This window comes from Crotalus tigris, unplaced genomic scaffold (genome assembly GCF_016545835.1).
Source record: "Crotalus tigris isolate CLP2741 ecotype Arizona unplaced genomic scaffold, ASM1654583v1 scf7180000018477.2129921, whole genome shotgun sequence".
NCBI classification, from domain to species: domain Eukaryota; kingdom Metazoa; phylum Chordata; class Lepidosauria; order Squamata; family Viperidae; genus Crotalus; species Crotalus tigris.
This window is the reverse complement of record NW_024097029.1, coordinates 1,650,990-1,675,494: the sequence shown is the minus strand read 5'-3', so window position 1 is coordinate 1,675,494 and position 24,505 is coordinate 1,650,990. Positions and strand designations below refer to the sequence as shown.

At 38.6% G+C, this 24,505-nt stretch overlaps 1 protein-coding gene across 7 annotated transcripts in view; it reads left to right on the top strand.

Moving 5' to 3' along the window:
- The window catches only part of COBLL1 (cordon-bleu WH2 repeat protein like 1), a 120,706-nt gene that overhangs the window by 45,228 nt on the left and 50,973 nt on the right, over positions 1–24,505 (top strand). The window contains exon 1 of one of the 7 annotated variants that reach the window (XM_039352792.1): positions 10,338–10,476. The exons of the other annotated variants lie outside the window; for them this stretch is intronic. The gene's annotated coding sequence lies outside the window, so the exon portion shown is untranslated. Of the gene's footprint in view, positions 1–10,337; positions 10,477–24,505 lie in introns of those variants that run through there. 7 annotated transcript variants of the gene reach the window in all.

Below are 24,505 nucleotides of genomic sequence, written 5' to 3'. Positions count from 1 at the left end.
TCTACTCTGAAGTCCTGGGGTTCCTAAGGAGCTTCCCATAAAAATATCACCCTTCTAACTGCTTATCTAAGGGTCTGCTAGATGCTGGTTTATAGTTGGACACTGGAAATTGGGATGTACATAGTTCTTATATGCAGTCAGACCTTTAGTATAATTTAATTCAGTCTTTTCCTAGCTTCTATACAATTGCGGGGATGGCATGTGGCCAGAGAAATGCTGAGCTGAAATGTACTAATAATATGATTTGATACAGGTAGTCTTTGACTTACAACTGTAAATCGAGCCAAGAATTATGGTTGTAAGTTGTGCTGGTCATTAAATGGGTCACTATGTGATTGTACCCAATTTTACAATCTTTATTGTGACAAATTCATTGTTCACAATGGGTGTATTTTGCTGGAAACTGGAAGTAAACTCCAGCTTCCAGGGAAAAAAAATCATAAATCACGATCCTGTGACCACAAAATTTTACAAACAGCTGAAAAGTTACCAAGCATCCAAAGTGCAATCCTGTGATGGCAGGGGGAATCCATAAGTAGCCTTGGGGAGGTCTGTCGTAACTTTAAATGACCGCTAAGCACCTGATCGTAAATCAAGGACTACCTGTATAAGGCTGCCTTAAAGCCACAGAAACTGAGTGAAGGTCTCAGGGTTTTCAGACGAGGTTTTATTCTCTCTCGTAATTTTTTATCACCAAAATGAAACCCAGAGATGTAGTAAAAGTAGATCCTTTCCTAATTTATAAAAATAGGTTATGGGTTTTTTTTTAAGTTCTTGACTTCCTCCTAAAACACAAAATACAACTAGGAGAGTGGGGAGGACAAAAAGAACCTTGGGGTATATATTCATGCTGGCAAGACCCATGTGGAATTGAAATTAGAATGCAATTAAAAATTACGAATTGGGATGGCTGGGTGGACAGCTAGTACAGCCTGCTTTCTGTTTGGTCAGCTGATTTGGAATCATAACTTATACAGATATTGATAAAATATACAAAAGTTCTGCCAATATACAGTAAAATATGCAAAGGGAAGACAGACACAAGGATATAGGTATAGTCCTTGCTTATTGACAGGTTATTATTCAAAGTTATGGATGACCCCCCCCCAAAGCTACTTAGAACCTGGTTCCACTGTTATGGCCACAGCAGTACCCCCCCCCCCCGGTGGTCCTTTGCCTTTATGAAAGATTGCAGGTATACTGCAGTGCTTCCTCCCTGCCTACCTCTCACCCCATCCCTCATACTGGAAGCCTTGGGCCATCAGTTTCTTTTCTTTTTTTAAATGTTCCAGTTATAAGCCATTGCCAGGTTTTATCTTTATGCACTTTCCTCTTGATCTTTTGTAGAAATTGACTTGTCTTTGGTATAATAGCCAGTTCATACTTTACTTGTTGGACGGTTTATTTGACCTAAAGTAAACCTTTGCCTTCATTTCTCTGGGGCAGGTATAATCTGTCAATATCTCTATGGGATATATAATGCATAGTGAATAGTAATGGCTTTTCTTGTTTTTCAATCCAAACTGTCCAGTTCAGCTTGTGTTCAATTAATAATTCAAATAATGAGTTGTGTCACAGGTATGGCCCAGGGGTTCAATTTTGTCTTTAGCAATTTTCTCATTCGATGTATTCTTTACTAATCATGTTTTTAATTTACCCATGCTTATGTTATCCAACTATAAAATCCCTAGATATTTGTAGGCTTCATCCTGATGGTTCCTGATGGTTCGGTGATTTGATATTTCAATTCCATTACTATTTGTAATTTTACCTCAATTTATGGCTAATGTAGGATGTTCCTCTAGGTCAAATTCGATTGCTATATCTCTGCTAAAAGGTTTTACAGTGTTTGTCAGTGACTGAATTTTGATTTCTAATTTTCCCTATAGCTTCAAATCATTCAAATCATTCAAAGCAAATGTTGGATTTTATAAGCATTTTTTGCTGTTTGATAACCAGTATATGTTTTCTTCAAAATCACTAAAAGGCAAACAGAGCAGCTCCATAGCAAATAATAAGGGTGATAATGAGTCATAATAACTCTCCTAATGTGGACAAGCCTATATTTTTCCTTTCCAACCACCAATTTTGTTTTCCTCTGTTTCATTATTTTTTCTATAAACATTCAGATGTTTTCACTGATGCCAATTGTTTCCAAACTAACTATATGGGAAGGAATTAAGCACCTTTTTATCATCAATCTACACCATATGTATTTTTTTTTCCTTTTGCAGTTCTCCAGAATCATTTTATCAATCAGAAGTTGATATACAAAACATCCTGCTTTTCCTTTTATTTCCTTTCTGTTCTACTGGGAGGATGTTACTTTCTTCTAAATAATATTGGATGTTGTCTGCTGTTATGCCTCTGAGTAATTTAAACATTGTAGGTAGCATGGTATCAACCTATAGTTTCCTAGCGTTGTCACTTTCACTGAGTATTTTTAAATCAGATACATTTTGCCAGTATCAACCAGCAGCTGAAGTTTCCTTTGTGCAATACTTCATTATCAGTGCATGTAACATAGATCTGTGTGTGGACAAGAACATCAACCTTGCTGTCAAGCAAAATCAAGCTCTTAATAGTGAGTGCTACACAAAGTGCACTAACCAAATAGGTGGTAAGACATTAGGGGAACTCAGGCACCACACAGGTTATGTAGGAAGTAAACACAGGGTCGGTCATAAAGGACTCAAATGTCTATACACAAATGCACAGAGTATGAACAGCAAACAGAGTGAACGAGAAATTCAGGTTAATGAGGGCAGATATGATATTGTTGCCATAATGGAAACATGGTGGGACAAAACCCACAAATGGAACACACAGCTAGAGGGATTTAAATTATTTAAAAGAAACAAACCAAATAAAAGAGGAGGTGGAGTTGCTCTCTATATAAGAAATAACTACATCTCTACAGAAATAGAGCACAACAATGATGAAAACTGTCCTGAATGCATATGGGTCAATATAAAAAGGGGGGGGGACAACATTGCCATAGGTGTATACTATAGGCCACCCAACCAAACACAGGAAATAGATGAACTTTTTGCTAGTCAGCTAACTAAGGTATGTAGGAAGCACATCACAATAGTAATGGGGGACTTTAACTACCCTGACATCAACTGGGAGACAAACTCTGCACCAAGTGGAAGATCAAACAGATTCCTGACAAACCTAGCAGACAACTTTGTCTCCCAAAAAGTAGAGAAGGGAATTAGGGGATTAGCCATTTTGGACCTAATTCTCATTAATAGAGATGAAATGATAGAAGGTGTTGAAACCACAGGAACCTTGGGAGGAAGTGATCATGCAATGTTGGAATTCAATATTATGGAAGCAGAAGCAATAGAACACAGTCAAACTAGAGTCTTGGACTTCAAGAGAGTTAATTTCAATAAACTTAGAGAGGGTTTGGGAAGGATTCCATGGATGAGAATCCTCCAGGGGAAAACAACTCAAGAGGCTTGGGAAATTTTGAAAAGTGAGATAATAAAGGCCCAGTCTAGCACAATACCAACAAAGAGGAAAAATAACAGCTCTCAAAAGAAACCAGCATGGCTGCAGAAAGAACTCTCTGATCAATTGAAAGATAAAAAGGACAAGTATAGAAAGTGGAAAGAGGGGAACATAACTAAGTCAGAATATCAGCAAATAGCCTGAGCCTGCAAAGATGAAGTGAGGAAAGCCAAGGCTCAAAATGAACTAAGGCTTGCGACCAAAGTCAAAAATAACAAAAAAAGCTTCTTTCAACATGTAAAAAACAAGAAGAAAGTGAAGGAAATGATTGGTCCATTAGTGGGGGAAAGTGGCAAGAAGGTGACAAGCAACAGGGAGAAAGCAGAACTATTTAACTCATTTTTTACATCTGCTTTTACACAAAGGGAAAAAACAGACCAACCTATCAAAAATAGTGCCATAAAAAAACAAAATAGAAATACAAGTTAAGATAGGCAAGAAAATGGTAAGTGAACACCTGTCCAGCCTAGACGAGTTCAAATCACCAGGACCAGATGGATTACACCCCAAGGTTCTTAAGGAACTGGCAGATGTGATCTCAGAACCACTGAACTATATTTTTCAAAGATCCTGGAGCACTGGGAAACTACCAGAGGACTGGAAAAGAGCTGATGTAGTTCCCATCTTCAAAAAAGGAAAAAAAAAAAGGACCCAGGAAATTACAGACCTATCAGCCTGACCTCAATACCTGGGAAGATTCTGGAAAAGATAATCAAACAATGGATCAGCGAATACCTACAGGCAAACAAAGTCATTACTAAAAGCCAATACGTGTTTGTCAAAAACAGATCATGCCAGACAAATCTTATTGCATTCTTTGACCAAGTGACAAAATTAGTGGACCAGCGGAATGCTGTGGATATAATTTACTTGGACTTCAGTAAGGCATTTGATAAAGTAGACCACAACCTACTACTTGAGGAGATAGAAAAATGTGGGTAGACAGCATCACCACCAGATGAATCCGTAACTGGCTGACCGGCCGTACTCAGTGTGTGGTCCTCAATGGTACCGCATCTACATGGAGGGAAGTGTGTAGTGGGGTGCCCCAGGGCTCTGTTCTGGGCCCAGTGCTCTTCAACATCTTCATCAACGATCTGGACGAGGGGATAGATGGGGAACTCATCAAATTTGCAAACGACACCAAGCTGGCAGGAATAGCCAACACTCCAGAAGACAGGCTTAGGATACAGGAGGATGTGGACAGATCTGAACACAGGGCGCAATCTAACAAAATGAAATTCAGTGGTGAAAAAAGTAAGGTTCTACATTTAGGCAAGAAAAACCAAATGTACAGGTATAGTATAAGGGATACCTTGCTCAATAGTAGTAACTGTGAGAGGGATCTCGGAGTCCTAGTAGACAATCATTTAAATATGAGCCAGCAGTGTGCTGCAGCTGCCAAAAAAGCCAACACAGTGCTAGGCTGCATTAACAGAGGATAGAATCAAGATCACGTGAAGTATTAATACCACTTTACAATGCCTTGGTAAGGCCACACTTGGAATACTGCATCCAGTTTTGGTCACCACGATGTAAAAAAGATGTTGAGACTCTAGAAAGAGTACAGAGAAGAGCAACAAAGATGATTAGAGGACTGGAGGCTAAAGCATATAAGGAACGGTTGCTGGAATTGGGTATGTCTAGTTTAACGAAGAGAAGGATGAGGGGGGACATGATAGCAGTGTTACAATATCTCAGGGGCTGCCAGAAAGAAGAGAAAGTCAAACTATTCTTCAAAACCCCTGAGGGCAGGACAAGAAGCAACGGATGGAAACTCATCAAGGAGAAAAGCAGCTTAGAACTAAGGAGAAACTTCCTGACAGTTAGAACAATTAACCAGTGGAACAACCTGCCTCCAGAAACGGTGAATGCGCCCACACTGGAAGTTTTTAAGAAGAAACTGGACAGGCATTTGTCCGAAATGGTATAGGGTTTCCTGCCTGAGCAGGGGGTTGGACTAGATGACCTCCAAGGTCCCTTCCAATAGTAATCATCATCATCATCATCATCATCATCATCATCATCATCATCATTATTATTATTATTATTATTATTATTATTATTATTATTATTATTATTATTATTCCTGGGTAAGGACTCGATAGGTAGACAAAATGTCAAATCCAGTCTGAACATCTGGCTGACTGTGATGATCCATAATAATAATAATAATAATAATAACAACAACAACAACAACAACAGCAACAACAACAACAACAACTATTCATGCTATCTGAATACCAACTCATCTCCATTGTAAAAAAATGATAGATTTGCCCTGAAGTGGACCATGGCCTTTTGTGTCCAAATAGATGAAATCTGCTATTCTGTGGTAGGATTTAAACTAATCTTTGCAAAGTCACTCCCGACTTATTAATCTTCTAGAGTCTAGACAGCCCAGGTGTCTTCACTTCTTGCTGCACCTTTATCCATTCTGCTACTTCATTCTACTTATTGTATTCTACTACCTTTTCATTTTAAGAAAAATCAGTTGTAGTAGCAGTGCTTTGCAACTCCACATTCTTTGATTTGAAAGGAGGTGTTTATACAACATAAACATCCTGCATAATGGAAGTTAAAATATAGAATACTCAGCCCAGGATATTAGTTAAAAGCAGCTAAAAAGCTTTTCAAAATCCATTTAAAAGCCAATAAAGTGGAATTGGAATTGTAGAAATTGGGGGACACCACTGGAACAACAATATCTCTAGTTGGTACTTTTTGCTATTATGATATCTAACACTGCAATTAAGTTGATATGAATGCAGACTTCCATTGTGTAGAGCAGATTACTCCATTACTGAATTAGGTTATTTTAAAAATGGTAAAGCTGCTTAATGTAGGTTCTTGAATTAGCTGAAGTGGATATGTCAGGATTACCAGCAGTTGATTTATTGAGATGGTTTTTTTGTCAAGTGGAGGCCCCTTCAAAGGGATCTACAATGAGAGGGGAGAAAAACCTACACAGCAACATAATACAATTACAGAATGAAGACCAGACTTATTTGAAACAAGCTAAAACAATGATACAGATCTATATACATGCTTCCAAGGTTATTTTGGTCTGACAGTGAGATTATAAATAGAAAGGCTTAAACGATAGTACTATCTGAAGAGAAAGAGCAGCTACAGTGTAGTACTTTTCTATAAGTGTGCTATAAAGGGAGTTTTGAGTTGTTACAGTATAGAGAAAACATTCTGAGTCTCAACATTTGGGTAAACAGAAGACATGCTATGATTAGGAATACTAATACTTTAAACAGAGCATCCATATTGGCAGTGAAGGCAGATTTTATCTAATAGCTACAGAGGGCTGATATTTTCAATTGTATCATATCTAGTTATGACTCTTGTATGAGTATATGTTCTTGAACTTTTGTTTCTCATTGTTTTAATGCTAACGTTTAATCCTTTGAAGTTTATGCTTATATGATAAAGAAAATATTCTGAATTACAATCTATATATGAACTATAATATTTTGAAGTTCCTTTAAAATGCAAAATCTTATGTATTCATTATTGGGAAACAAACATTAAAGTTCTTACAGCCCATGATTTATCAGTAGATTTAAACAGTCACAGGGAATCATTGTGGTATAGCAATGGATTGTTATCAGGGAAATCCAGATCACAACTCCATGCTTGGCTATGGAAGCTAATTGGGTATCTTTAGGCAAGTCATTCTCTAAGTCTGATCTACCTCGCAGGGTTGTTATATGGGTAAAATAGAAGGTGCTGTGTATACTGTCATAGATTTCTAGAGGAAAAGTAGGATATATATCCAACCGAGAAGTAAATTACTGTAGAAAGCACAAAAATAATTTTGCAATGAATCATTGCAAGGTAGCTTTTTAATTTACAGTTGTTTCTTTTTTTTTTGTTGGCTTGAAAAATGCTGTTAGTTCTATGCCACTGATTTTAGTAGTTTTATGACATAGAAACATAATAAATATGGCAACCTTAAATTCATATTTAGTTACAGGAAAAAAAATATTAGGTTATATAAGTTTTCACTTGCAGACTTATCCTGGGAATATCAGTCTTTCCCAACCTGTAGATAATACAAGCCCAAGATTCCATAATAATGGAGCCAGCTTATGGAAACAATGTGCTTTTTAAAAAAATATGCAAAATTATATATGAATGATGCCTGGACTGCACCATCTAAATGTATATGCTCAGCATTGTAACATTTCAAATAATATAATTTTTCAAAGCATTGCAAACAAATGACATATTTTATCAAGAATCTCACCATAATAACAAAAAATGACTTTGCCAAAGAAACACCCAGTTTAAACAAAAGCTTGTTCTTAAAATAACACAGGTTACAGAATTGTATACAATCAGATTACTTCAATGTATTGCAAGTGTCCTTTGTTTCGGAGTCAATGCACTTCCCCTAGGGATAGTAATGTTTGATCCAACGACAGTGTATATTTCAAACCACTCCCTTCTGCTGATAAAACAGTAAAAAAGAGAAAAAGGGGTGGGGAAGTCCCAACAATATAAATTGAATATCTAATTTTGAATAGTACATAAGACTGCTGCGATATTTCAGATTAATTCATTTTTTTCATTTATTTTGAATTTACATAAGTTAATTGAAAAATAATGTTCTGCTTTTTTGTGTGCCTGTAACTTATATGTTGTTTGTTATTTAGTCAGAATGCCGTGTTAAATACTAGGTTGAGGAATTTTCTGTCAGTTTTATTGTATATTTAACTAGACCAAGCTGCTGGCTGGAGGCCCACTAATACAGAATAAATATATTGCTCATTCACTATTGTTTCTATAAAATATAAAACCTCAAATAGCATCTAAGGCAGACAGGTCACGTGACATCGCGCAACGTATCGGGATGGTTTTGCCATTGCCGGCAATAGGGTGGGCGCGGCTTCTGGATGATGCGTCTGGCCCACGGGCCAGCAGTTTGACACCCCTGATCTAAGGGCTTCTGTTCCATGATGACTACAGCTATGAGTAGAAACATTTTTGGTAGGGAGACCCCAATTGTCTTTTTTGTTTTGTTTTGTTCAAAGAACTAAAATGTTCCAGACTTGAATTTATGAAATTGTGTTATAATTTTTGATGTTTCTATCTTCCCTAAATCAAAGTGATGTAGCCAGTTGATGCTCATCCTGAAAAAGTGATATTATTAATTGTTTTATTGCATTAAAATGTGAATAATATAGATTATAGGTAGTCCTCGGTTGATAATGGTAATTGGCATCAGAATTTCCATCATTAAATAGTGGTGTCATAAAATGCAATGTCATATGACCTCATCATTTAGTGAGGGCAATCCCAGCAGTTTATGGGGCCATTTTAAGTGAGGCTTGCAGGTTGTGAAACAAGGACCTACTCATGACTTTCTGCCATCTTCCAACAAGCAAAGGCAATGAGGAAGCTGGCAGGAGGTTGCTAGTCCTAGGTGGCCAAGCACCCACATTTTGTTCATGTAATTGCCAGGCTACTACAGGGCTCAATGTAAGTATCATTTTTTTCAGCGCCATCGTGACTTTGAATGGTCACTGAATGGATGGTTGTTAAGTAAAGACAATCTGTAAGTTAATAACTGAATTTAGTGATTGATATATACGTATATAAAAGATTGAGAGCAATAGGAGAAGGGGACGACAGAATGAAGTGGCTGGATGGAGTCACTGAAGCAGTAGGCGTGAACTTAAATGGATTCCAGAAGATGGTAGAGGACAGGAAGGCCTGGAGGAACGTTGTCCATAGGGTCGCGATGGGTCGGACATGACTTCGCAATTAACAACAACAACAAATATACGTATATATGTGTGTATGTACACACACATACATACTGTACATACACACATGCATACACAGACATACATGTGTATATACACACAATAGTAATTAGAAATGATTAACTCTGTGATGTTTTAGATAAAACTTTAAAAATGAGAAAAAGTGTTTATATCAGTATAAAACATGATTTCTAAAATGTTGTAACATTGATAAACTCTTGCAAAATGGATTGGATCATTTTATGAGTCCTACTTTTTGATGAAATGGTTCTTTCCCCGAAATGTTTAAAATCATTTGGGAAATACGTTTATCCTATTCATATTTTGCATATCTCTGCTGTTAAACCAACACAGAAGATTTGGTTGGAAAATTTGCCAACTATATATCATGGCAGATTTCAATTATGGTACTTGTCTGATCCTCAGATTCTTATGGTCTGTTATTTCTTTTTTTCCCTCTCAAAGCTTGGCTGTGAGACAAGTTTTGCAGATTGCTGGGAGTGTGTCTTGCCAGAGGGGTAGGCAACCTTGGCTATTTTATGACTCGTGGACTTCAACTCCCAGAATTCCTGAGCCAGCTACTGGCTCAGGAATTTTGGGAGTTGAAGTCTACGAGTCATAAAAGAGCCAAGGTTGCCTACCCCTAGGATAGGCTTTTGACACTTTCATAGTTTCCAAGGGCTGCTAAGGGTGTTGGTTTGTGAGCCTGAAGAATCATGTGGGGGCTTTTTGGGGGGAGGGCTCACTCCTTTTCAACAGGAATTCAGCAAAGAGTGGGAGGGGTGTGGAAGTGTCTAATCAGAAGCAGGGAATAAATATTTGGGTGCTCCTGTGCTTGCATATAGTGAACAGAGAAAAACTTCTTTCATCTTGTCAAGCAAGATAGGCAATAAATAAAAAAGGACTGTGCCCCTTTCATAAATATTTTCTAATTATTTTGCAAGGGTAAGAGCAAAGAGAAGGGGAATGACTGGCATAAAGGCAAAAACATCAATTCAGAAAAGGGGCTGTGGAGTTTTATTTAAATAGGACTTTGAACTCTGCTCTGAACCACGTGCAGTAAAGTGACAGTGAAATGCATCTCTAGAGCCATACGTCAGGGTTAGTGCTGGTACGATATCTATTTTGGGGAAATACCTATTGTCAGACTAGATATGCAGATGTTAAAACTGTAAAGGTAGGTACCCCTGTCTTTCTCTGGTGTGTGTGTGTGTGTGTGTGTGTTTGTTTGTGTGTGTGTGTTTTAAGTGCTTTACTCTTTTACTGATGAAGGTGAAAAGTCATAAGTAAAACGGTAGGTTTTATAGGCATTATAAAAAGAACACAGCTCTTATGTATTTGAGTTCAGTAACCTTATTTGAATTTTGTGTTGGCTTGCGGCATTCAAGTTCAGATAGAAATAAGCATATTGGGATAGAGGAAACTGATTTACAAGTATAAAATTGGGCTATAAATCGAAGCGTTTGTGCTTTCTTTGAGTGTCATAAGTTTCATTTTATCTTTTCCTTGCTTGCACATGATCATTTTATTTCCTTTTAGCTATCTCTTCATCTACATTCTGTGCTCTTTTTTGCTATTCTGACTTTTCTATTGTGGGTAGGAAAGGAGTATATTAGATGTATATTTTTGCTTTTTTTAGATTTATAGGTATTTAGTAGGGTATATTAACATGGTCTTGATTTATAAGCACATTTTTAGAAGTCTGTATTGGCATGTTTAATCAATACCATTTTAAAATATTTATTTTCAAGGATGTTCCTAATTTTAAACAATATTTTACATTTTATGGATTTCCTATGAAATAGTGGGCCTACCATGGAACTAAACACAGGATAAAAAATTTCAGTCAACCAATATATATAGTAGTAGCAGTCAGAGCTAGAATGACAAGCGATGAATAATAGTTGGAATACATTGCTGATAAATTATAGGATTCGTAGAGTGAATGCCACAGTTGAACAATGTAAATTATTTGACAAATAATATTAAGTAAGAATCAGATGCTAGATGAATTAAAAGTTGGAATTAAGATTGCCGGGAGAAATATCAACAACCTAAGATATGCAGATGATACCACTCTAATGGCAGAAAGTGAAGAGGAACTAAAGAGCCTCTTGATGCGGGTGAAAAAGGAGAGTGCAAAAGTAGGCTTGAAACTCAACATTAAGAAAACCAAAATCATGGCATCCGGCCCTCTCAATTCCTGGCAAATAAATGGGGAAGAAATGGAGGTAGTGACAGATTTTATTTTTCTGGGCTCCAAGATCACCTCAGATGGGGACTGCAGCCAAGAAATTAAAAGACGCTTGCTCCTGGGGAGGAAAGCTATGGCAAATCTAGACAGCATACTAAAAAGCAGAGACATCACCCTGCCAACAAAAGTGCGTATAGTCCAGGCCATGGTTTTCCCAGTTGCAATGTATGGCTGTGAAAGTTGGACCATAAGAAAGGCTGAGCGCCAAAGAATTGAGGCCTTTGAACTATGGTGCTGGAGAAGACTCCTGCGAGTCCCTTGGACTGCAAGGCGTTCAAACCGGTCAGTCCTAGAAGAGATCAACCCCGACTGCTCTTTAGAAGGCCAGATCCTGAAGTTGAAACTCAAATACTTTGGCCACCTAATGAGAAGGAAGGACTCACTGGAGAAGGGCCTAATGCTGGGAAAGATTAAGGGCAATAGAAGAAGGGGACGACAGAGAATGAGATGGCTGGATGGAGTCACTGAAGCAGTAGGTGTGAACTTAAATGGACTCCAGAAGATGGTAGAGGACAGGAAGACCTGGAGGAACGTTGTCCATGGGGTCGCGATGGGTCGGAGATGACTTCGCAATCAACAACAACAAGAAGAAGAAGAATCAGATAGGAGAAAGATTTTTTTTTGTTGTTGTTCACTGTGATGTTTAACAATAGTAGTCTAAAAAGCACAGTAGACATACCTTTGGGATTGTAGTATCACTGACATGTTGCCAGTAACATCACCAGGTATGGGAAATGATAGCCTTGGCAGATGCTATCTATAGAATCCTTACGTCTGCTGTGTTTAGTTGAGGTTATAGGTTGAGCATGGACCTGAATTTTTATCTCTCTGTTCTAAGTACAATAGTTTAACTATTGCCCTACACTGAACTGGCCCTTTCAGATTTCAGATGTATTTTTTCCTTGTATTCAGAAAGCCAGAAAATCAGAGAAAAAAAACAACCATCCCAACTGTATAATCTTTGTGGATAAGTATTTTTCTAAATTACTTTAATTATAGAACTGTGTGCATTACATTTTAAAAATAACACCGGTCCCATTTATTTAAGAAGCAAGTTAACCTGAGATATAAAGCCACTGACATACATGAATATTGAGAAAGCTTATTTTTCAAATGCTATCCAGATGATACTTAAGTGCAACCCCAGAACTTTGATTTATAAACAAGTAATTCACCAAGTGTTGCAAGAAAGCTCTGTTGAAATATGTTCATTGACAGTGTTGTGTGGATTGAGAAACACAAATAGTAGATGACAATACCTCAAAACTTGCATGATTTATTTTCTATAGCACCTTTCTAAATGTTCTAAGTGTTAAGAAGAGATTTCTATATGTTGCTGAACATTCACACTTTGATCTAGAGAGAAAAGTAAGAAGCTAGGAGCCCAGGATCGAACCAAATCTTAAATCAAAATATGTTGCACTCCAGATGTTAAATTACAACTTCCAGGAGCCCTAGTCTGTGTGGCCAATTGTGAAAGATTTTGGGAGGTAGTTCAGCAGTGTTTAGAATGTCACACACTATATACTTTTGTGGTAAACAATTTCAGTGCTTTAGCTGGTTATACCACCAAGGGGAATAAGCTAAATGCAAGCAGGAATGAATAAAAATTGTTTTCCCAAGTCCTAGCAAATACCTGGAGAAGTCTCTGCAGCTTTCTTGGCAAGATCTTTCAGAAGGGGTTTGCCAGTGCCTCTTTCCTAGGGCCAAGAGTGACTGGCTCATAGTCATCCAATTGGCTTTGTACCTAAGACTGGACTCGAACCCTCAGTCTCCCAGTTTCTAGCCTGGTGCCTTAACCACTACACCAAATAAATGGAACCCTCTAAATATTGCTGGTATATTCTGTTATTTTTCAAAACATTTCACCAGGATCATTTTTGCCACATGAAAGGGGATCCAGCTTCTACAGTCACATGAATTTTTAAGAATTTGTCTCCTGTTGGAGAATCACCTTACTGTGATTAATACTTCTGCAGTGATAATTAAGTAAGAAATGTTGAAAGACTGGTAAACATAGTATATCCAGAATCATCATATGTTACTATAATTGGCACATCCTGGACAATGCAGCTCCTGATTGCAAGTTGCCAGTTCATTAATAATGTTTCCTAGAGAGTGCTGATTGAGTAAAGCAGGGCTGCTTATATTCTTTTCCAAAATATGGAGCAAGAATTTAACAAAAGAAATGACTATTACCTTTTGCAGTGGTGTCTGCAAATGTACATAATTTGCATAAAGTAATACTTTTTTTATCAGTCATGTTGTAGAAATTTTTGATTAATTTCAGCCATGTATAGATCAGCTTCACACTTTCCAGCTAATCATATACTGGGAGACACATGATTTCTTCTACAGTTTTCAGTTTAAGAGCTGGCAAAGTTCTCTTAGCTGAAATTTGCATGAGCCAAATAGTAACAAGATTAACTAAGAATCAGAATCTGCACCATCTTCTTTCCTTGGTTTCTGAGTATAAATTTAATAGTAAGTTTTTGAAATGTATACAGTTGTCTGTGTGTTGCTCATATGTGAACAATTCCACAGGTTTACCTGTCTTGGGAAAACAGAGTAATGATGACTGGGTTATGGTATCGAATACTTGATACAAATTAGTTTGCAGGAGCTAAAGGTAAAAATAATACAGTCTTTTTATTAATCTGGGGCACAGTTGGTCAGGTCTAAACATATGCTTTTAGTAAGGTAAAATGGTTTTAAAACTTCTGATTCATTAGCTCCTTGTTTTGAAGTAGTTGCCTCATTCTGCAGACTTTGAATTGTTTACGCCACGGCTCAAACCCTACTGAAATTGTTTGTTTTGGCATGTATCACTTCAGGTTATATTAATGTGAACAGGTCTGGTGGCTTTTTTTTTTTTTTTTTTGCAAACAGTAGGGAGCCAGTCGAGGCAGGGATTTGTTATTGTGTTTAAAATTAATTTCCATACAATGAATGGTTTTATGTACCTGTCTAAAATTTTACAAGTGATCACTGAATGTTTCAATAATGATCAAACTAGAAACTATTTTTCTGTTCTCCTGCCCTAGACCCTATGATAGTTGCCTAACCAAGATTTTGGTGACAGCTGACCCTAGGTAAAGGATTGGACTTACTGTTTTTTCCTTGAAAACGTTCCGCTTCTCGTCCAAGAAGGAAACTGAAGAAACTTCTTGGATGAGAAGTGAAACATTTTCAAGGGGAAAAAAACCAAGTCCAGATGCCTTTTGATAAGCATCTTTGGGATAGCCATGCACTTTGGGATAAACGTGCTTCAGAACTGAAAAGGTTTCGTGGATGAGAAGCGAAACATTTTCAAGGGAAAAAAAACCAATTCACCTTTTGAAAAGCACCTTTGGGACTTCTCATAGTTAATTCTGGGACTTTTAATGTTATAGCAGCGTCATGGAATGAAGCTGGATTCCTACATCATTGTTAGGCTGTGTAAAGCACACTAAAGACAACAGAGATGCCCTTGAAAGGTTGTTCTGGGCCTATGTACACAAGGCTAGCGGATACATATACTGAATTACTTTATTCCAGCCAGCCTATCATTATGCAAACAACTGATAATTCTTGAACATTTTCAGCGTCAGTTCGTACCATTTGATAAAAGATACGCTTCCACTATACTGTAAGCTAAGCATTTCCATCTACTGGGAACTTAAAGCATGGAGGGACTTTCTACTTCACACAGAATGCATAGCAATCAGACCAGTGGTTCTGATTTGAGCAGAGAGGCACAAACCACCTCAGAAAACTTTGGAGGCAGCCCCAGAACCCTCCAATCATAAGCTTTAAAGTGACATGGCTAAGTGTTTGACTGGAGTGCAATAACATCAACTCCATTTTAATTAACTCTATGTGAATTGGGTGAAATTTCATTTTTATCTCGCCTCTCCCCATCATTATGTTTGTACATGTCTGCCTGCAGCACATCACTCAGAGTTCAGATGTGGCCTTCTGCCCAGAAATAGCTGTTAGATCACACCCAGTGCACACATTTGGGGGAAGCTCCACAATTGGATTGTGAAGAAATGTGCTTCAGCTCAGGCTGTAAATGCCTTTAAATTGGTTCATATTGAGAGTACCTGTCCTGCTGCATTACTAGCTAACTTGGAAACTATATTTTGGATGCATGTGGTATTCATTACAACTTTGTGTGCTTCCTTTGTCTTGTTCTGCCACTTCTCGTGTACAGGAGCATGGGACAGAAAATAAAACAAAGTGGCAGTCGTACTTCTTTTCCCCATTCAAATTTATAAGCAGTGTATTGGAATACGGATTTACTTACTCCCTTTACCATCCAGTATCCTTTCCATAGGGTGATGTGCAAGAAAACCTTTAATCCTAGCTCCAAATAAGACAGAAATATGCATCATCTTTTGTAGCGAAGGTGGCAAAAATATACTGTGTATATTATGGCGTTCCCCAGCTGTACTGTGTATTTCCTGGGTAGATGTTTAATCAATGATTCATTGTTTGTTTTTTGCATAGATGGGCCCACACTGCGTGTATACCAGTTCTGTGAACTAACAGTGAATTCATTGTTTCGGGGTGGATCAACATTGAAAAAATCACTGTGTTCTTTGAGTATCATTCTAGCACTTGTAGGTTTTTTCACCTGTAGTGTCCTGTAGGGATGTGCAGAGCTCCAGATTCATTTCGTAGGAAGTGCTTTGGAATGTGCTAGAGTGTGAATGCAGTAGCTGTTGCCTCCTCATTAAAGCAGGTGTGTCTCCTTTCAAGATTGTGTGGCTGGCTTGGAAGACTCCCTGCAGCACAGCCCCAGTATAATGAATTATAATGGTGCATCTATTAATGCTCCCATTAGATGTATATCCTGCCTTTCCTCCAGGAGCTCAGAGTTATGTACTCATAACAACAACCCTGTGAGGTAGAATGAAGTAAAAAAGTTTAATTGACCCAAAGTTTCTCAATGGACTTTTCAAATTGTGTAAAATAATATTTACTAGTTTGTATAAGCTTCCTTTTTTAAAAAAAACAAAACCTCTTTGATGTATCGGAAATCCTTTCTACTCTTACTCTTGTGTTCTGCTGTGAGTTATAATCCTTATTTTGTTTATTAATAATCTGCTTGCCATATAGTACTCACCTTATAATTTCTGAAAGAATGAAGAATTAGCTTTTCCTACATAATCCAACAGTATTGTAAGGACCCGCTTCAAAACCTCATCCCAAGAAAGCAAGACTCTTGGAGCAATTCCATTCCAAGAGGAACTTTTATTAGGAGAAGTTGACAGCATGTAAAGAAGGCAGGATATGAGGGTTTCCCGCTCAGATCAATAGGTTAAAAGAACATTAAGCAAACCCCATCCCAACACTTCATCTGGTCAGTTTGAACTAGCCAATCCCTAGGTATTAAGTCTGCTGTGAGAACGGAGCTGATAATGGAGTTCGTTCCCATGCCTGTGAAGACGTTGTTGGGTCTTCGCACCTTTCCCTTTCACAGTGAGAGATAAGCCAGATGGCTGGAGGCACATTCCTTTCTCACCCCAGGTTGACAACAAGGGGGAACAGTTCAAAGAGCAAACAGAGCAAGCAGATAGAAAAGGCAGAGAGAATACATACTTTCCCCAGAGCCTCCCTGCTCTCCCCGGGAGAATGACAGAACCTATAGTAAGAAACTGGAAAGGAACAGAACTAAGCCCCCATTAAGGGAAAGGCTTCTGACAAGTATTCCTGATATTCTTGGCAAGTCAATAGTGCAGGCCCTCATCCCATGACGGTCTTGTGCCATTAATTCCCTGTGTTATTCATAGGAGGAACGTGGCATGTCCTCAGGACAGTGTGTACATGAATGTAAGTACCGCAGAGTTGAAGAGGGTGACCACTTGGACACAGGACTGGTTCTAATGTGAAGCAGCAGATGCTGGGAGGGAATAACTAGAGAGCACACAGCTTAGTTAGCGTACACCTTTCAGATGCAGTGGAAGATGCTTTGACAGATGAAAATGTCCTTAATCTAATTCTGGTTTGGAGAACAATCTCAATACCCAGGGTGAATTTTCGAGAGGAAAAAAACCCACATTTTTAGGAAGAGAGGTGTTAAGGAAAATGTTACCAGTTGTCTGCAGTCTTGGCTTGGGAACCTACATGTGTTGTGAATATTGAGGAATTGTGCAGTTAAACAAGATAGTAGAAGTTCAGCTTCTAGGCTCCTATAAGCATAAATCTGACTGAAATAAGCAAGCTTTACTTCTCATAAATGTGCCCAAGATTGTGCTTTTAGTTTTTCATTTTTATCAATTTTCCAGAGGTAGGGGTTTTTTTTTGGGGGGGGGGGACTTTTCCAATTGAAGTTTTCTCCTCTAAGCCTAATGTTGGTAGACCTTTTGAATCCAACCAGTGGCAATTCTTCAGAATAAGACATATTTATATTGCACTGATTTCTCACAAAGAATGAATGAATGCTTATTCATTTGCTGTTTCTTAGAAGAGGCCTCTGTATCTCTCATAGGATAGAAAGCGGTAACTGCTTGATTTTATATTTTGAAAAGTGGAGGACCGAACATTAATTGCTTATTCCCTCTCCTCAGAAAGCTTTAAGAGACTCCCTGATGATACTGACTCCCTGATGATACTGATAAACAACCCCTTTCTCAAATTATACACCTGATGATGTATAATTTGAGAAATTGATTGAACAGTGTCCCATTTATCATGAATACAAACAACTTTCACATTTATAGAACTGCCAAACTCAAGTCTCTGTGACAATTTTAATCGCAAAGTCATCTACAGCCTTCCGTTGTTTTTTTTTACTGTTAATTAACCATTCTGCAACTGCCAGTTCTGTTGCAACTTTCACATCACATTTTAATTGTATATCCAATTTTATCTTTTTGAGAAACAGCTGTAACTATTTGGGCTTCAATAAAAAAGAAAAGTGGTTGTGTCCAGTTGATTTTAACTTGGATCTTCAAATATTAATCGTTCATCATGGCTGTTGTCACTGATAGGCTGGAGATCATTGAAATTTTATCTCTGGGTATTAATATATGGAGGAATGTATTCTTTCATAAGATGTTGTAGCCTCCCCTGCCTTTGGGATTAACTGTTGAAAAGAAATACAGGTGAATCCTTGAAATGGATTTCTTTATTGGTAATAAATGACGTGATGCAGATGAGACTTGCAACAATATACTGCAGGATTCAGTTATGAGCCAAACTTTCCCTTTCCTATAATATTCCAATTCATGGTTTCCCCCTCTCCTTTTCCAAGTCACTCCAGGCTTATTTTGCTGTTTTTCCCTTCAGATCTGCCTCTGTATCCTCTTTGGTTTGTGGATGATGCCTTTATAACTATATAAGGATTGGCATTTGCAAAACTATTTTATTACGATTGCAAAGTGATGCTCTTCAAAAAGTGTTTTTAAAAAGTGCTTGTGTTAAATTGTCAGGATAGAGTAGCTAGAGCTTTCTTCAGCAATGAGATAACGTAAGGAAGACTCTCACATTAACAGCTGATTGACATGCTTTCCTGAAATGCCATAACAACCCTGGCTCAAAGCATAAATATCTGTAGCAGATCTGGCTTTAACCTACAGCTCAAAGGATGGTTTTTGGCCTTTTAAAGTAAGAAAATGTCATTTGGACTTGGAGCTAACTGAAAGGATTTTTGGTTTCCAAGACTGCTGCTGTCCAAAGGTCAGTTTATCAGATCTACAGAAGACTCAGAGACACAGTTGTTTCAAGAGAAAGTCTTCAAGTTCCAGAAGGATACAAAAAACGTTTTCCAGGATTTTGGTAAACCCTGTGGTTTAAATCCAGTAGTAAACAGTTATGGGACTGATTTCTATATTGATGGAAGTAACCATTCTTCCTTTCAGATGAATTTAACTCCTTAAAGGGAATACATGATTCAAATCTTTAGGATTAAATAAAAATATTTTAGTGCAATGGTTGCAACTTAAAGACCAGTGATTATTTTGTTGCGATGTAAGGCTACCGCATAATTTATGAAACATTTATCTTTGTGCTTGCAAGATCAGGAAGTATCACCCATGAAGTACAGATTACTATGAATATAAGTGGTTTATTTCCAATGATTTTGCACTTGTTTTCACTTAGTGAAAAAAAAAAACCCTTGTTTTCATCAGATCCTCCCTCATTCTCTCTCCTGCACCCAACATTTCGGGTCTTATCTTTAAAAAAATGTTTAAAGAATTTTACAATTCTAAAAGATAATCCAAACTGAAATCAGAAGAAAAATAAAAGAATAGAAAAGAAGAAATACAAAATGCAAAAAGAAAAGAAACAGAAAAGAAGAAAGAAAAAAAGAAGAAAGAAGCGATTCCTGATCTTCCTTGCAAACAAATACAGGCAAATTAATAGTTCCCTTACCCATTATGTGGTCATATGCATACCTCACTTCTTCCCATACACCACTGGTCAATTCACAAATCCAAAAATTATTGTCATTTTGGTCCATATGTCATAAAAACTGATAAAGGGTTTCCAGAATTTTACAAAGATGTCCATATTTTAGCCCTGATCAAGCAAGCCAACCTTATATTATATTGTTTTTTTTCTAACAATCTTAACCTTTAGTTCATCAAGTTGCTGTTTTAAGAGCCGAGGTGGCGCAGCAGTTAGAGTGCAGTACTGCAGACCACTTTAGCTGACTGTGTTCAGCAGGTCAGCGGTTCAAATCTCACTGGCTCAAGGTTGACTCAGCCTTCCATCCTTCCGAGGTAGGTAAAACGAGGACCCAGATTGTTGGGGGCAATGTAAATATATATATATATACATTGCTTACCGGTGTACACCACTTAGAGAGTGCTTGCACTTAAAGCGGTATATAAAGCTCATAAATAAATAAATAAATAAGATTGAATCTCCGTGCAGACTGTTTTCTCCCACCTCAAAGATTTTTTCAAGGTTTTAGAAACCCTCTTTTGAAAATCCAATTATAAGTCCTTTTTATCTCTTGATTTGTCATTTGTGCTTCCATCCTGTTGCCTCTTTTTACAATCCTCAATTTCTTTATTTTCCAATATTTCATGAGCTAGGATTTGTACCCCCTCTTCATTCTGTCTCTCCATAGAGTCTTCTGTATTTTTGTGTCACATCTTTCAAGACTTTGCAATGTTTTTCAAAGAATGCATTTACTGGTATAAAGGTAATTGCTGTCAGACTGATTATAAGGTTCTCTCCCATTCCTTTGAAATGTCTCAAGTATCAGTGTGCTTTATTTGTCATTTTACTTGATCTTACTTACAATTTAATTTTTCTTCTTCCTGCCTAAAACTTTAGTCCCTCTAGTGGCTCATTTCTATATTCATGAAGTCTCAGGTTTCACTGTTACTTTGTTTTTGCTTTCAGGCAATAATCTGTTTCTTGGTAGACAAAACAATTTGTATTCTCACGTAAATATTGTTTTGTTTACTCAAATTTTCAGAAATCTTAAAAAAGTATTAATATTCCAGATTTAATCTGGTCCCTTAATCTGTTTTAAACTTTTTAAAATAAAATTCTTATGAAGCTTTTTGCCTTTTGCTTTTTATTCTTTCATTTTTTTAAAATTACTATTTAACTTTTCTTTCATTTTGGGATGAAATTTTACTCACTAAGTAGTTTTTCAAATCTGTTGTTTGGAAAGTCTCATTTAACTGTAAAATAATTGTAAATCTAAAATTGGTTAGAAAATTCAATGGTTGAACCCAGTGTCCTTAAAGGCTCTGCCATGGTTGAGAGCTTGATGGCTTCCCTTGTCTCTCGGTGCTCAGACCAATAGGACCAACCAGTGGTGGGATTCAAATATGTGAACAAACAGTTCTCTGTGTGGATGCTGCTTCTGGAAGTCCATTCCGGGTCTAGGCAACAAAAAAATAGCTCCCGATTCTGCCGAAGTGATGCGAACTGGCTGAATCCCACCACTGGGACCAATTGCTATCCAACTCTCCTTGCAAGGAGCAGCTGTCCAGAGCATAATTTGGTGATCTCTCATCCTTTCCTTATAAAAATCTACTGCCTTGCCTTGCACAAATGGAAACTTTTAACTAGCGATAAAATTATCCTTGGTATTCCTAACATTACTGACCAAGCCTCATATCATCTTTGCCAAAATTCAAGTTTATTGATTGCTGCCACATTTCTGTCTTATCATAAACCTAAGATGAAATTGCATAAAGTATCCCACAGCCTTGCTGTTGTTCCAACAAGTTAAAAACAAAAAGTATATGCAAACATATTTCTTGTGGAACAGATCTCTAGGTTATTTTTTAAAGAGGTAATATGTAATTACATACAAAATTCTCTGTGTATGCTTTTGATCTATAAAGTCCTAGATGGCTTGGTTTTTAGGTGCCTTAGGTCAACCTGTTTCAAATAAAACCTATACATGTGATCTGGACATCCCTCATGGAAGTGAAGATCCCATCTGAGTACTTGAGGTTTAGAGAGGTAGGAGCCAGTACTCCTTTAGTTTTAACTCCAGATGGGATCTAGTCTCTTGACATTCAGGAAGGAGGTGAAAACTGAACTGGTTTGTAACAGTTTTACTACATAGATTGTTGCTAGAAGGGAGATGAACAATATTTCTTTCATATTGCTGATTTTTTCATTAGGTTTATTATGTATTGGCTTATTTTAATACGTGCTGTTAACTACTGGGAGTCTTGCCAGAGTGTGATAGTATAAAAATGTAAGTAGGTGAACGATATTACTATAAATTATTTAATGAAGGTTGTTCTGGAGAATGTAGATCTTCTATTCTAATACCCTTTTTAAACTTTGTATGTCTAATTATTTTTTAGTAGGTTTAATATTATTGGAAGCAAGAATCTCTAATGTAATAAGAACCTTTTTTTCTCCAGCAGGATGGCTGTAGAGTCCAATGGATGGGTTCTATGACAGCCTTCCTGCTCGGCAGACTGGGTAAATACTTTGGCCACACCCTTCCCTTGGGCGTGACCCCAGTTTTGACTCAGTCTCGAAGCCCGTTAGCAGCTAGAAATTTAGCTCGAGACTCAGTCTCGAAGCCCGTTAGCAGCTAGAAATTTAGATTTCAATTAGGACTAAGACCCTCTCTCTCTTTACAATTTCCAATTTTATTAGCAAGCTCTCAGGGAGACAGGTTTTCTTCCTTCAGCCTTGGCTCGGGGCTCCGAGCAGCCGACGGATCACTGCACCGTGCAGGCGTCGCCTCTGGTGGTGAGAGTATCAAAAAAAGAGAGGGATATTTAGATAGCCGAGGGAAGCGGCGAGAGGCAGCAGAGAAGCGCCGCTGACCTATATTTGCTAGGATCAGCTGGGGCGCGCAAGACTGAAGCCCTCAGACAGCGGGAACCGCGTCGAAGGTTTAGGGGGATTAAAATGGCAACGCGGCCATTGCGCAAGTCGCTAGATCCCCTGGGGAAGAGCGGTCCGTACCCGGGGGGCTCGTTAAAACAACTCTAATACTAGCCTCTGCCGCCCCAAAGCCTCCCCAGCCGGCGGAGCGTCCGTTGGGCCCAAAACCGCCATTTTGAGCGGCGGAGCAACCGTTGCAGCCAGATCCGCCATTTTGAGCCTCGTGTTTCTCCTGGGCAGTGAGTGGGAAGGCGTGGCCTCCACCAAGTCACCATTTTGGGTGGTTCCTTTGTTCGCATAGCCTCCATCTTAGGTGGCCACATACTTGCAAGGTCTCCACAAAGGGACAGAGTGAGAGAGAGGGCGAGGAGAAAGAGTTATTAGCACACCCAGTGGACTGTCTTTACAGCCACATAGTGGGGAACTCATATTTACAACTCCATCAAACCATTGCCCTCTAATCCGGGCCATTACAATTGCCATCGGTGAAGGAGAGGGAGGAAATAAAATTGGTCCACTGTTCCTCAGGGTGACCTTTAGTCACTGCCCAACAGGATCCTCCTGGCAAGGGACCTGTCTGTCCGGCCATTGTTTTTTTTCTGTGCAGAATAAGCCTTGCAGGCTTGATTCATCTGCAACCGATCTGCGTACAATTTATTCCCCACCCCAGGTATTGCGTACTCGGGATACCTGGTCACAATGGCAAACAATGTCTCACATTCAGCTATGCAGGGCCCCCAATTGCCCCCCCCCAACAACAACAAAAACGCAGATCCTCAGAACCTGAGGTGGGGGGGAAGAAGAAGGCTAAAACAAAGCACCTGATCCAAAGGGGTCCATCCAAAACAGCTGAGCGAGAGGCATCGAGGAGACATTTGGCTCTAGAAAGACAATTTGCCAGGGCCCAGAAAAACAATGCCAATGGGACAAACGTGGTTTCCCCTGTCCCATTGATGGGTCCTACAGAACCTACTTCCCAGGAAGTTCTCAGGACTTGGTCTCCTCCGGGGGAAACTGAACAGTTGGACTCCTCCCGCTCCTCTTCACCTGCCTCTTCACCAGACCATACTCCCACTGTGGCTGCGTCCACGGACAGACCTCAGGAGGACATATGGTCTGCCCAATTTCAGGCATTCATGCAGGATGCCAAGTAGCCTTTCATCCATCCCTTAAGGGACGAAGCAAGGCTCCGGCTACAAACATTTCTGAAACTTCCTCTCAAATAGGAGAGGGAGAATTACTAGATCTAGACATATCTGATATGCCCCTCTCGGAGGATGAGGGGACCGCTCCTGAGCAGGCAACAAGCTCTGGCCTCTTTGATCCAGCTCTTCTAAAATCTCTTTTGATAAAAGCAGTCTCTATGGTCAATTTGACCTCAGTCCAGGAGGAAAATCCTTCTACTAGCAAGGAGGCAAACCCTCTCTTTGCCAAGAAAGTTCCGCAGGACAAGTACATTCCTTGTCCTGTGGTCTTCCGCACCACGGTAGAGGAGCAATGGGTTTCTCTAGCAACACCACCAGCACCTAACACTGTGGAAAGGAAACTATTCAATGTTTCTCCTTCCTTTTTGGGCATGTTAGATGTCCCCGCAATAGATAGTCCCTTAATCTCATTATTCTCTACTTCTGCGATTCCAGGG